Source organism: Melospiza melodia, chromosome 2 (assembly GCF_035770615.1).
Source record: "Melospiza melodia melodia isolate bMelMel2 chromosome 2, bMelMel2.pri, whole genome shotgun sequence".
Lineage (NCBI taxonomy): Eukaryota > Metazoa > Chordata > Aves > Passeriformes > Passerellidae > Melospiza > Melospiza melodia.
The window spans coordinates 69,108,285-69,121,925 of record NC_086195.1 but is presented as its reverse complement, the minus strand read 5'-3'; the positions used below and the strand labels follow the sequence as shown (position 1 = coordinate 69,121,925).

General features: G+C 44.8%; 1 protein-coding gene across 9 annotated transcripts in view; it reads right to left on the bottom strand.

Moving 5' to 3' along the window:
* SYTL2 (synaptotagmin like 2) overlaps positions 1-8,769 on the bottom strand; it is a 53,517-nt gene extending 44,748 nt beyond the window's left edge. For 7 of the 9 annotated variants that reach the window (XM_063148755.1, XM_063148763.1, XM_063148759.1 and 4 more), the window contains exons 1-2: positions 5,369-5,431; positions 4,523-4,571 (exon numbers count right to left, since the gene is read on the bottom strand). The gene's annotated coding sequence lies outside the window, so the exon portion shown is untranslated. Of the gene's footprint in view, positions 1-4,522; positions 4,572-5,368; positions 5,432-8,679 lie in introns of those variants that run through there. The other 2 variants (XM_063148756.1, XM_063148757.1) reach the window with 2 other exon arrangements.
* Positions 8,770-13,641: the final 4,872 nt, after the last annotated feature.

Sequence of the window (13,641 nt, the reverse complement as noted above, 5' to 3'; positions counted from 1 at the left end):
TATTTGTTCTCCTATGCAGGATTCCTTACAACATGGTTAAGGGAAAGAACAGGACCACATAACTGCTCCAAACAGCCACAAAGGGGAAATACTGAAAGTTACACACAAGCTTTGCTCACACCTTACTCCTTCTCAACAGTATCAAAAGGATCCTTGCTGATTTTAACCTGTAAAATAGTTGCAAGTCCCAAAATACTTTCACTGACAGTCTTGTATAATGACATTCAACCAGCTGAAAGAGGAAGTTCAGCTGGCACAAGCACTTCAGAAAAATTCACATTTTTCCTGGAACATCTGATTTCTTGGTCCACATGACTGCCTGTGGTTTAATTTTATTCTTATTTGGTAAGACATTAAGACCTTCACGACTTTGAAGACTATTAAGGCAATTTACTCTGAAGAAGAGCTAATAACAAAGAGGATAAAAGTTAACAACTTAATATTGGAACAGAAAAGAATAATTTGCTTTGGTTTTGGCCTAATCCCTCTAATCACATATGGCAGCTTGCCATTTCTTTCACAGGGTTTGGACATTGGCAGCACTGCCTAAGAATGTAAATCTCTATACCTGTTATGGTGTAAAACCATTAGGCCAGAGGTATTAAGAGAATGTGGTCTCTGGAGAAAGAGGCTCATAAATTAAAGAGAAGACTTTGGAAAGCACACCTAAACATTCCTTCTCCCTGTGACCACTGTCAGACTAACTGCAGAAGCCATGCCATTTATTGCATATTACAGTAAGTATAAATCTACTAAAAATATATAATTTGAAGAATCTTCAAAATTACAGAAATTCCACCAAGTTATTGATACTAACATCAGCATATTTTCAAATCTAGTTATATTTTCTTGCACATTGCACCATTTGTACTTGGCTGTGGTTTAATCCCAGTAGGCACACTGCTTGAATTAGTAACAGTTCATTTGAAAGAACTTAATTCTTCTAGCTAATTCTATTCATCAAGAATTACAGAACAAAGAATATCTTCTCAGCATAATGGACTTGAAATATAATAATGAAGGTGACTCAGTCCTGTAGATCTCTGAAGGCAGAGCTCTGTCAGTTGTGTAACACTTATTCTCATCTCCATTTAGACAGCAGAAGCATGAGGCTCACAGAACTCAAGCTCCCATTGCCAGTTTCTCACTCTTCATGTCAACATTGGCATTAAACTCAGATAGGGTCCAGTCTGAGGGACTGTTTTTATATCTTATTTGAAAATAGATTTAAGCAAAATACTAAAACCTTTAGAGAGATCAGAAGCAAACCAATTACTTGGTGGGAAGCATCTCCTGACCCTACATATCTGATACATTTCTGTATGTAATGGCTAGCTATTTCTGAATGTTTCCCCAACATAAATACAAAACAGATTCAAATTCTAGCAAGGAAGTTACACAAGAAAAGCCAAAACATTGCCTCACCTCTCCCTTCCAAAAAATATCCCAGCAACAAGCAACCCTGAAACTCATAATGCAACTTAAGTGATTAGTTTCTTAAGAAGGTTTTGTTAAGAAGCCATGACCTTCCTTTCATTTTACAGGAAAGAAGTGCTTACCCTTTTCTTCTGGAGACTTGCCATCTTAAACATATGGATTCAGCATGGAAGATAACAATGAGAATGGGACAACAGGACCTCTATCCCTTCTCACAAACTTTTATTGCAGAATGGAAAACACACTTGCTATTTCTCCCACTTGGACTGTCCCACAGAGGACATTCATCTATAAGCAGGAGCTGCCAAACCCCTTTTCTTTTCTTTCATTGCCCTATTCTTCCAAAAAAATATATGTATTCCAGTTTGGAATCTAGCATTACCCAGATTAGGCTAATGAACACTGCACTGATGCAAGCCAAATAAAAACATCTATTATGTACTAGGAATTCCTAGGGGAAAAAAAAAAGTTATCAAAAAAGCTAGAGGCCTTGATAAGTTTAGATATTGAAGACTTTAGGGGAACTATCTGACTTCTACCCTCCTTCCTTGCTCTCCAGCAAGCATTGACTACATTTCAGCCAGAATTCTGTTTTATTGTAGGGACTGCACTATTAGAGAATGGAAGTGTGCAAAACAGTGTGACTAATTAACAAGTATTTCCTATCATGGCTTCCCCGTGGCTACTGGGAAGTGACACACTTCCTACACTTTGTTAAGATATTCTTTCTTATGTGAAAACAAACTGAGCTGCAGTTTACAGTCACTGGGTAGTTCTGACTCTTTCCTAGAGAAGACAATATAATGAAAGGGCTTATTAAGGGGCTAGCAGCACTGATGAGAAGAACTCTGCTACAAAGAGCAGACAAGGATTTGCATTCAAATAGAGTAATGCTAAACTGAGCTGACAGTAAGACAGTTTGTAAAGCAGTTCCAGTCCTAAACACCAACTGGAAGACTGGAGCATACAGTTTCTGAAGAAATCTTCTCAAAGTTTTATTTCAAAGTCCATGGACATGACTTCTCAGATGATTTTTCTCTCACTGTGGAAATCCTTTAGTCAGTATCTGTTGCATCCCTGGGACTTCAAGGGTCCCGCTCCTGCTCCTCATTTAAGTTGAGGTGATGAGCTAGTTGAGCAAGGACAGCTACCATCACTGGCAGACTGATTTTGCTCCACTACTTTTGTAAAACTTGGAACCTGTGGGTTAACAGGTTGCTCCTTCCATGTACCACTTGGATCTTCTCTAAAGCACTGTCAACAGCCAGCTGCTCAGGTCACTGTGAGTAGCACATTGCCTCTGCAGGAGGGTGCACAATACAGTCTGTAGTACATATTAAGCAAAAATTGCCTAGTCCAGACAGCAATATTTTACATCATCTTTGCTTTCCCTGACAGAGGCCACTGATCTCAACTTCCTCAGAGCACCTTTGCCTGCAGCCCAACAGAAATGTGGGATTGCACAGAACATTGCAAAAGGCACTCCATCATTCTCAGACAATTAATTGCATAAGTAAGTACCTGTGGGAATCAAAAGAATCTGTAACTCACCTGAACCACTTAATTTGTCACTGCAACCTCCTGCTTTTCAGCTACCAGCCTTGTTCTTGTAACTACAGCTCTATTTAATTGATTACTACTGTGGACAAAAGAGCCAGCAAACAGAACAAGCCCTTTGTCTGTCCTCTCTCACAGGTTGACTGACTAACCACTCACCTTAGACACTCACTTGTGCAAGTTCTGAAGGTTAAAATTACCTACCTAATAAATTACATAATCTCAAGAATACTAAAAAAGTTTGTGTCAATTAATCAGGTCCTTGCTGCTGTAACTAAAGCATACACCTACATGAAAACAGGGCCTCACACAATTGCCAGCACATATCAGGTGCTAGAGGAAAGAAAATATCCTTTAGGAGTCCTGCAGCCACAGAGGCAATAAGTAAGCCAAAGAACGAGCTGAAAAAATGTACTACATCAAAGGTCCCAGGAAAGTTAAAAATCAAAATGTTTAAAAAAGGTAGCATGCAGTCTGCTCATAGACCAGTCAGAATCAGGTCCCTTCTCAGTCACCAAAATTAACTTCAACTCTGCAATGAAGTTTTTATTTCAGGGTTATTGGTTTTTTGTTTACTTGTTTTGTTGTTGTCTCTTTTTTTTTTTAATAGATACATTTTAAAAAGCTGACCATAGCTCCTTATTTAGAAGAGAATAACTTGTCCTCCCAAGCATAATGCTTTAACATATAGCCCCACAACATGAAAATTTTGTATACTATTGGGGTCATTCTGGCTAAGTTGAAACCACCAGCCATGTTAGTCCTCCTTAATGCTGATACTGAATTGCAATAATAACAGGAAGCCTATCAGCCATGAAAACTTCACTCATGAGATTGTTTGCACTGCTGGGCTGGGCTGTGTCACACAAAATTGTCTTCTCCCTGACTGGTACCAGTATCCCTGAACACTTATGGCCAGCTGCAAGCAGAGAACTCTGACACTGAAAAATGAGGTGTGCTATGGTGAAAGGAAGATAAAAGGCCATGGCAAGAGCTAAACCAAGCTGCTACTCATGAGAAGCATGAAGCAGGGAACAGTTTCTGGAGTAGCCTTCAGTTGCACTGGATGAGGTGAGGTGTCAATTTGCACTGTGTGAAAATGATTTGCCCTACAAATGCTGCTGAATAGCACAGGAATAAGAAAGAAGGAGCAAAAGACTGTGACAGGAATTGTTTCTCAATCACAGGCAGCTAAATCAGGAGTTCAGAGTCTGTGAGGCTGGGCTTTGGAGTATCAGGCCTGTCCCTGAACAGGTATTTAGTCTTGCAGGAGTGGCTCATTCTTTATGAACACAGCTATGCAAGGTGTTAGCTCACCTGCCCAATAGCTGCAGCCACATACCCAGGAAGCAGCCAAATCCAGAGCCCCCATGACCACCTAACCCAAGAGGATTCAAATGCACATCCCCTTGTTCACCAAAACACATGATAATCGCTGAAGGGTTTGCTTGGCCCTCTCTTGACCCCTCCTAGGCCTGAACTACCAAGGATAAAACCCACAGAATCATTATTAAAATGATACCACAACCTTGCAGGCAGAAACAGGAAGCCAGGTACACTTTCTCTCAGTAAGGCCACTATAAAAAAAAAAAAAAAAAAAAAAAAAAAAAAAAAAAAAAAAATCAAGGTCTGTCCTAACTTCTTTCCTCATCCAGACAGACCTGCATTCCTGGCTATAGAGCAGTCCAGTTCTAATAGAGCAGAGGGAACAGGAGAGTAACCTGAGGGTATTCGTTTTTAATCCAAGTCTTTCAACCTCCAGAGAAGTAATCACTATGAATCAAGGCAAAATTAATGACATTTACACTAACATAAGCCATCCTGGGATTAAAAAACAAGTTATGTGGGCAGGACCAGAATAGAAGGTCAAGGGCTTGCTACTTCTGCTTGTTTGACAGATTTCTGCCTGGGACTTAGATACATACCTTCTGCTTACAGTGCTTCAAGTGCAATTACAGAGGGGTTTGGGACCTCACCCTTAATTTTTCATAACAGACTCTCTATTTTTAAATGCTATTTGTAAATCACATTAGCCATTTAAATTCATTAGAGAAGAAAAGCACGGTGGCAGATCTTACAATCTACAATGGAATAGAAACCATTTCTAACCCAGGAGTTCTCAAATACCCTGATCTAGTTCTGGAGCTCTAGCTCCATGGCTGAGATCACATAGTCTGACTGTAGTTCATCCAGCCTGTACACAGCAAAATCTCTGTCAGTTTATCAGTCAGCCAGAAACAGACACTGGGCAGGAAATTTTATACAGAATTTACCAATATTGTTTGATGCTTTTGTAGAACAAAAACATTTTACAGTGAATCTAGGATATTGATCTGCTAATTACTCCACAGATAAGCATCCCCTTTCTTCTTACCTTTCTTTTTATTTATACTCAGACACATGTAGAGACAGATGAAATGCAAAATTTCCTTGACTGGGACAGAAAAATAGAAAAAAAAACATTTTTTAGGAGATTTATACTGCAGAGAAAAAGGAACATACCAAGATGTAAGGGACAAATGGGATCATAGCACAGTTTGGGTTGGAAGAGACCTTAAAGACCACCTAGATCCAACCCCCCTGCCATGGACAGGGACACTTTCCACTAGTCCAGGTTACTCAGAGCCACATCCAGCCTAGCCTAGAATACTTTCAGGGATGGAGAGTCCCCAGCCTCTCTGGGCAACAAATAGTTAAGCTGCTCATTAATTTGATGTATAGGCACAGGACACTGAGTGGCTTTCAGGTCAAAAGTAGTCTGGCATTATCATCAGAAAAGGAGCTCTAAAATAAAGAAGGGGAAGAAGTAATATTTTCCTCCTCCTCACATGTACATTTCATCTCTTCCCCTTGCCCTCTTGATGCAATAAGCAGAGTCAAATTACATATAGCAGGGAAACCTTATAACATGAAGTAAGAATGTAGCACAGCCAGTTGCTGTCCCCCAATGAATTGGAATGACTCCCTGCCACAAGAATGAATCACAACTAAGTCTGCTGAAATCAGCTGTCACTCTCAAGTTATGCCCAAATAAGTTAAAAAATTGGAGACTGCTGATACACAAATGCAACATCACTGGTTGTACACATTTTGGCTTAAGTGTTTTGGAATTGGAAGATCAAACTATGGATCCTCCTTAAATTGACTTCTGACCAACCTAAATAAGCTGCCTTTAAATGCAACAGGTGAAGGACTTCAAGCACCAGAAAGGAACCTACTGCTTTTAGCAGTCATCCATTAGTCAGCAATCCCAGGTGAAAAGCACTTTCTGTGCAGAGGAAAGAATTCTTTACTATGGCTCAAAACAAGTCACTCCTGAATAAAGACTGAATTCCAAAGGATAGAAGCATCACTTTTAATAAAAAAAAAAAATTAAACACTTTTTCCTACTGAGAGACTACAAATGATGTTTATATTTCCTTGTAAATAATGTTTTCTTATTAGATTTTTGATTTAAGTCTGTTTCATCCTTTTCTGTCAAGAGCACAGGAAACAATACAAAGTAGAAAATAAGTAATTTCTTCAACTTCATCCAACAGCTTTCCTGGTTAAGCCGTTTTTTCAGATGAAACTATCAATATTTTCTCCATCTACTAAACTGAAGGAGTATTTTCACTTGGGAATCTGGCAAGCATCTCCTGCAGAATAACAGGGGTTTACTCCAGAGAATACCTGCACATGGTCTCCAGAGCACTCCTGAAGTGCTATCCAGTGTTCTAAAGCACTGGCTCTTAATGGAACTGGCAGATTCACTTTTCTACCATCCATTTTTGGGGGCAAGGGAATCTTGTTTATTCTGGCCTTTGTCAGAATTGGAAAACAAGAACTGAGTATTTCACTGAATTTTAAAAGTCTGACAGTGAAACTGACAATACACTATTTTGGGATGCAAGAAATGTCGGAATGAAATCTGTTTAACAAGAGACAAGCCAAATGACAGCTTCAAGAAATTCAAAAACATGCCTTAACCAAAGCAGAGAAGGGCTGCAAACATAAGGTAGAAGCAGACTAAGATGCTTATTATTTCCTTGCTTTAGACCTAGACATAAACACACTAAGGTGTGTAATTGGTAGCAAGTATAAGCATTTTGTAACACAGCAACAGTTTCAGTAGCATTTTATAACTTACTATACATGAATAACACACAACTGCAAATGAACAGAGACTTGCAGTATACTTGCCTGAACAGGGCACAGGAAAGCATAGGCAAATAGTAAAATCTGCAAGATAAGAACAGAGAATGTAGGAAAGATGTCAGATGAAACTAAAATAAGATTGCAGAGCAAAGAGGAGATGTGTCTAATGAACCAGAATAATCCTGCAAAACAAATAAGATGCTGAGCAACACTACTGTAAGCTTATTCCCTCAAATAACATGGGCTACATCATCTGAAATCACCCCCTTTTCTTCCAGGGAGAAAGCAAGGTGAACAATACATTAACAATTAGAAAAGAATGACGATAATTTATGAAAATCACAAGAAACCTCACTTTGATTCCAGCTTCTCTTGTCGAGGAACTCTCAAGCACTTTACTGTGACTCCTACAACTGAAACAAACAATCAAGAAGAGTAGTCATCGGTGCTAAATACAGGGCACCAGCTCCAGGGCATTGTATACTCCAGGTTTACTACCACTTATATATGCGATTGTTAAGAACCGTTTGGGAAAGAGATACTAACGACTAATGGTAATTAAGAACTAATGACCGGAAAGCTGCTTTGTTGCTGTATATGAATTTAATAAAGTGCTTTGATTCTTTAGTCTTTTAAACAATCCATCACTGAGAGCTTCAACCTGTGAGGAAACACGCAAATGTTTTGGTGCAACACTTTGATCAGTTCTTTCAGCTAACAAGATCAAGTTTCTTCTCACAACATCCTGTTAAGCTGAGAGTGTGGGGGGGACACATCACCACAACATGTTCTAAGTCCTTTCCCCTACACTTTCTCCAAAAGTTCAAAAATACTTGTCACTGTCAAAATATCTGTCCCCAGATTTAAGTGACCTACATCCTTGCAATCCTCTAAGCAAAGTCTTCTGCTCACACAGAAGATTTTCCCACTCACACAGGAAAGACACAACTGGCTGCATTAAACTTTAGGGCCAGGTCCAATCTTGCAAATCATTCCAGAGACAGCGTGAATGATGCGATTAATTCACTGTTTTGAGATTAAAAGTGTTTACTGTTTACGAAAAGATCATTAACATCTCTCAGCTGAGATCTAAGCACCTTATTTCAATGAAGAGTGTTCTTTCCTCCCATCTCAGCAGAGTCAAGAGCTCTGTGCAGCCAAGTTCGGACAGATCTCACCCGGACAGGGGCAGCAGCAGCAGCAGCGGGGATGTCCCGGCGCTCGGCTCCGCGGGGCTCTCGAGAGCGGGTCTGAGGAAGGGCGCTGACAAGCGCTGCTTCCCTGCGGCCCCAACAGCGGGGGCCGGCCCGCCGAGACACCTGCGAGCGCTGCGCCGCGCTCAGGCGAGCGGGCCCTGCCAGCCCAGCCCAGCCCAGCCCAGCCCACCCTGCGGGGCAGCCCGGGCTCCTCAGCGGCCAGCGGGCTCGCTCGCACGCTGTCCCCGCACCGTGAGCGCGGGTGCTTCTACAACCCCTTTTAACTCCGAGTCACGCCATTAACAAGTCCTCCTGCTCCCCAACCTCAGAGCCCTTTCTAGGTCAGCCTCACCTCTCCTTCCGTCCCCTCCGCGGCTCCCCCTTCCTTCCCTCCGGCCAGAGACAGCGCCGGCTCCCCGGTCCCAGCAGGCAGCCGCTGTCCCGCGCCTCCCCCCGCTTGTCTGAGGGCAGGCAGACGGCGGAGCGGGGCGAGGCCGAGCCCGTCCCGCCGCCCTGGGCCAATGCCGGCGCCCGCCCCTCCGAGCAGGGCGGCTCTCCCGGCCCGGGCCCGCCCTCACGCCCGTGTCACCTGTGGCACCCCGGGTGTGCCCGGCGGGGCCCTGACAGCGGGGGCGGTGACACTGCCCGCAGGCCGGGCCAGCTCGGGTCGGCTGTCAGCGGGCACTGCTCTGAGGCAGCAGCTCCACAGCGGACAGTGGCTGCTTCACACAAGCCCACGCAGGGAGTGCCGGCTTGACTTGACGAGCTGCCTTGAGGGACAATGATCAGTATTTCACTTTACCTGGCGATAGGCAGCCCGAGAAGTGTGAACATACGCCCCTGTTTGAGTAGATACGAGCCGCGATAACAGAGGTTGCAGTCATCTATTTGTTCAGGAAGCCGCTCTAAGTGGTTTTCTGTTTAATTAGTGGCACAAAACACACATGCCGCCATTCCATGGGGTGTTCCAGCAGGACCTTCCCCTCAGCAGCCAGGCACCACGGCGATTTCCGAAGCCGGAGTGCCTCTGCGAGCAGGGTGAAAGCACCGAGCCCAGCATGGGGAGAGCTGCTGTGCCGGTATTTTCCCCTTACACACGTTTCTTCTCACAGTGCTTGACCTAACTGGTTCAATTCTAGTTCGGGGCAGCTGAAGGATTTCAGCCTCTGGCGTGTCCGGGAGTGGGACCGCGGTGCCCTGAGGGCGGCCCTGCTGTCACTGCCCACGTCTGCCGCCCGCAGCGCTGGCTCGGCTCTCGCTCGTAGCAGCTCTGGTTTGAATTGCACCCCTACTCTGCTCCCAGCCCGAGTCCATTTACACCCCAAATCCTACACCATCAGCCCAGGCTTGCTGCTAACAATAAATTATGTTTCATTTCCTTCTCAAACTTAGATACGGTGAAACAATTTTTAGAGAAAATTTAGTGTTCCTAGCATTGGTGTGAAGTCTTGGTCAATTACATATCTTTTCAATTTCATGCATTTGGTACGCGATGACAAAATAAGGGACGAAAGCATGCTTTTCATGCACTATGCAGTAAAATTCTGGCTTAATAAGCCTTTAATAAGGCTTACATTCAGCTCACAAGGATCAGAGTGAATTGGAGACCTTGTGAAAGACTAAAAGTCGCTTGCTCTCCTCAATAACTTCATTCTCATCTACATAGCCAGTTTATTCACCCCAATGCAGCATACTAGGCTGCATCTATTCTAACCCACATTAAAGCGCTGTTCAGTGCAGATCGAGAAACATCACTTAATTAGAAGTGATGCGAAGCCCTTTTGACACTCTTCGTAGATGGAGCATCCTTTTCTCGTGTGTAAAATACCTCTTTACCCCCTCTCGCAGCAGTCCGAAGGAAAAGGAATGTATGAGTCGAACAGCAGTTCAGGACCAGGCAGGCTGTATCAGCTGGCGCTGTGAGTGCTCTTGACTCCTGCTGGATGGACTTGGAACTGACGGGTCTGGTGCAAAACAATTCCCCCTCTAACCAGGGACTTTGGACCCAAGCTTAGGAAAAAGCAGCTCCTTGGTGCTAAAATCGTAGAGGTCTCCACCACGCTGAGAAGTGAACTGCTGAGAAACTGTGTATGTGGTGTGTGCTGTGTCTGTTAAAATACGTAGGTGAGCTCTCCTGCTCAAATTTAATTTAGTGATGTGCTCTTAGAATGGATTCAGATGAAATCTGTAGGATTATGTGTCTAAGGACTGTCTCAGCTCAGACCAGTTGCCAGCTCATATCTTCATAAAGAAGAAACTGAAGATATAGACAGAACATGGAATACCTGAAGGACCCTCAGACCCATTCATCAGTAACTGCAGATGGAAAAAGTCTGCACCCAGTATCCAGCCTGTCCCCACAGCTACTCTGCAGCTGTTCAGCAGATTTGAAGAATCCACTCATTTTATGTAAGCGCAGACCAGCTGTTTTTCAAGTGAATTGCGCCTGAACACTCTCAAGGTGGCAGCAAGAGAACAAAAATTAGTCACAGAAGGGTATACTCTACCCACCCTCGTCTTTGTGAAAGATTTAAGCATGGTTTTAATTGCAGAGCATAACAAAGAGTGTTATGGCATCTTCAGGATAAAGACCCAAACCAAAGAAGTCTGCAGGTATCTTCGTATAGTAGTATTGCTATCAGATTCAGAAAGTGGATCACCTTTCTTCCTTCACCCCCTCATTCAGCATGTCTCTCTAGTGATTTCCCAAAGTAAAAAGGAAGTCATGCCATCTTTTTCCACGAATGAAAAAATTAGTGAGTGCCTTGGTGTGGTTACAAAATGACAGGTATTAGTTGAAGAGACAGGAGCTTCCACTGAAGCAAATTGAGCTGATAATGCTTTCCTTCCTCCAGTTTCCTCCTGTCACTCAGCTGCCTTTGACACTGAGCTGCTCTCTGATGAACTAACCCAAATCACAGCTAACTCAGATGTTGTTCAATTAATGGCTGTAGTGACATTTCCCAGGTGGCTTCGACCAGGTGGCTTTTCATCCTTCAGTTGGTTCCTGGGCATCAAGATAACTTCTTTTCTTCTTTTAAAATCTTCCACGCTCTTAGGTTATGCCATTAAAAGTTCTCTACATGCACAACAAAGGAAGGCAGAACAATAACGGTGAGAGCAATAGTTTGAGAAATACCCTGCCTGGCTGCCCCCAAGTCCACCACAGGGGCTCCCAGCCCATCAAAGGTCCCTCTCATCACACATGAAGGAGTGCAGAGTCTTTAGAAAGTAAGTCTTCAAAAATATTTTAGAATTATTTAGAATTTATTTTAAAATATTACAAGAAAATGTATACCAGAAGTGCAAACTGTAAAAGGAAAGAGTGTGAATAATTTATATTACTCTATACAGTGCTCTCTGTGGTAAGAAAAAGACTGGCTTGATAATAATGATCATGAAAGGAATGGCTTCAAAGATCAAATGTGCATGACTAGGGCCTGATCATTTTCCTTCTCTTTCTCACAAACAAAACAAATTTAATCCTGCTGCCAGTGACCAGGGCATCTTTAAATTTACTGTCTTATGCAGCATGGCTACAGATCTCTGCCTGTAGGACTAAAAGCATTTTGTCCTCACTTTAATGAACATGTCTTAATTACAGAGACTGCTCTACTATGTCAAACAGGACTTGTCAAAGGAAAACACAAATTCCCACAGGGATGGCCAAGAATTATGAACAAAGTAAGTAAATGTGAATGTTTACCATGGAGAAAAAGCAGCTATGGAGAGACCTCACTGCAGCCTTCCAGTCCATAGAGGAGGCTTATAAAAAAGAGGGAGAGTGACTTTTTTTATACAGGCAGATATGGGACAAGGGTGAATGAATGGTTTTTAACTAAGAGAGGAGAGCCCAGAGAGGTGGTGGATGCCCCATCCCTATAAGTGTCCAAGGCCAGGATAGATGGGGCCCTGAGCAAACTGAACTAGTGATGATGTCTCTGCCCATGGCAGGGGGTGAAATTATTTTTAAGGTCCCTTCCAACAAGCCTTTCAATGATTCTGTCACCCAAGAATGCAGGCAGCAGCACTTTTGTGACTGATAATTTATTTCTGTGGTTGAGTATGGCTCCCAGGATTATGTGGCTCAGGCACTGATATCCTATGAAGGAAGGAAATGACCAGAGCCTATTCAAAATCTATTGCAGACCACAGGCCAGGAGGAGAGAAGCGGAAGTAGTTCAGGATCAGATCCCAACCTTTGTTTGGAGTCTTGAGCCCTTCTTGAGCCCTGCCCCACGCTGGCCATGGCCTTTTGCTCTGATGTGGAGCAAACGGGACACAGGCCGCAGAGTTCGGCTGTTGTTACCGCAGTACAGGAGCCACCCGAGGCTCCTTCGCAGCGCCTTGGACAGAGGGAGGTGGTTCCTGAGAGAGCAGCTCTGCAGTGATGGGTGGCCCTGCTCACATTCCGTGTCAGCAGGACTGTCCCACTACGGAGCTGGGACACAGTCTCTTTCTTGACGAGAGCTACAACTTCAGCATTTCAGCCTGGCACCGCATTTCGGCGAAACCCAGCCCGTCCCACCGCCTTTTCCCCGTACTTGTCGTTTCCCGGGGCAGAGGGCGCCGGCGGCCCCCACGGCGCTCGGCCCGGTCGCGATGGCGACGGGCGGGCGGGGCGCGCGGCAGGGCCGGGCCGTGCGCCGGGGCCGCGGCAGGGCCGGGGCAGAGACAGCGCGCGGTGCGGGCCGGGTGCCGGGGCGCGGGCACCGTGAGGGGGGACGCGGGAAGGGGCGCGGGCAGGGCCGGGGAGCTGCCTCAGGGAGCTGCCTCAGGGAGCTTCCGGCCGTGGCGGGAAGGGGGAGCGAGGGGCTGAGGCACAGGGTGACGGTGCCGGCGGGATTTGGTGCCTGCGGGCAGCGAGGCGCTGAGGGGTGGCCCAGCTTTGTCCACTGAGGTGTCTGGTGGTGAAGGGGGCTGGGGGAATAGTGTAAGGGACATGGGGGAAGTGTTAGCCAGGGACGGATTGAGGGCAGGGGGAATTGTTAGGCTGCTTTGGAGATTGGGAAAGGTTTGCAGTGTGACTGCACCATGTTGTAGCGTTGTACCTCCATTACTGAGGTAACAGATTTTCCGTATTCTGCACCTGAGACGGTGCAACCCCGGCTGTACAGACAGAATGGGGAGGGAGAGGATGGACAGCAGGCGGTGCAAAGGGACCTGGGGGTCTTGGTCGATGGCAAGCTGAACATGTGTCAGCAGTGCCCTGGCAGCCAGGAGGACCAAGTGGGTTCAGGGGTGCATCAGCCGCAGCATCGCCAGCTAGGCAAGGGAAGGGATTGTCCCCTCTGCTCTGCACTAGGGTGCCTCA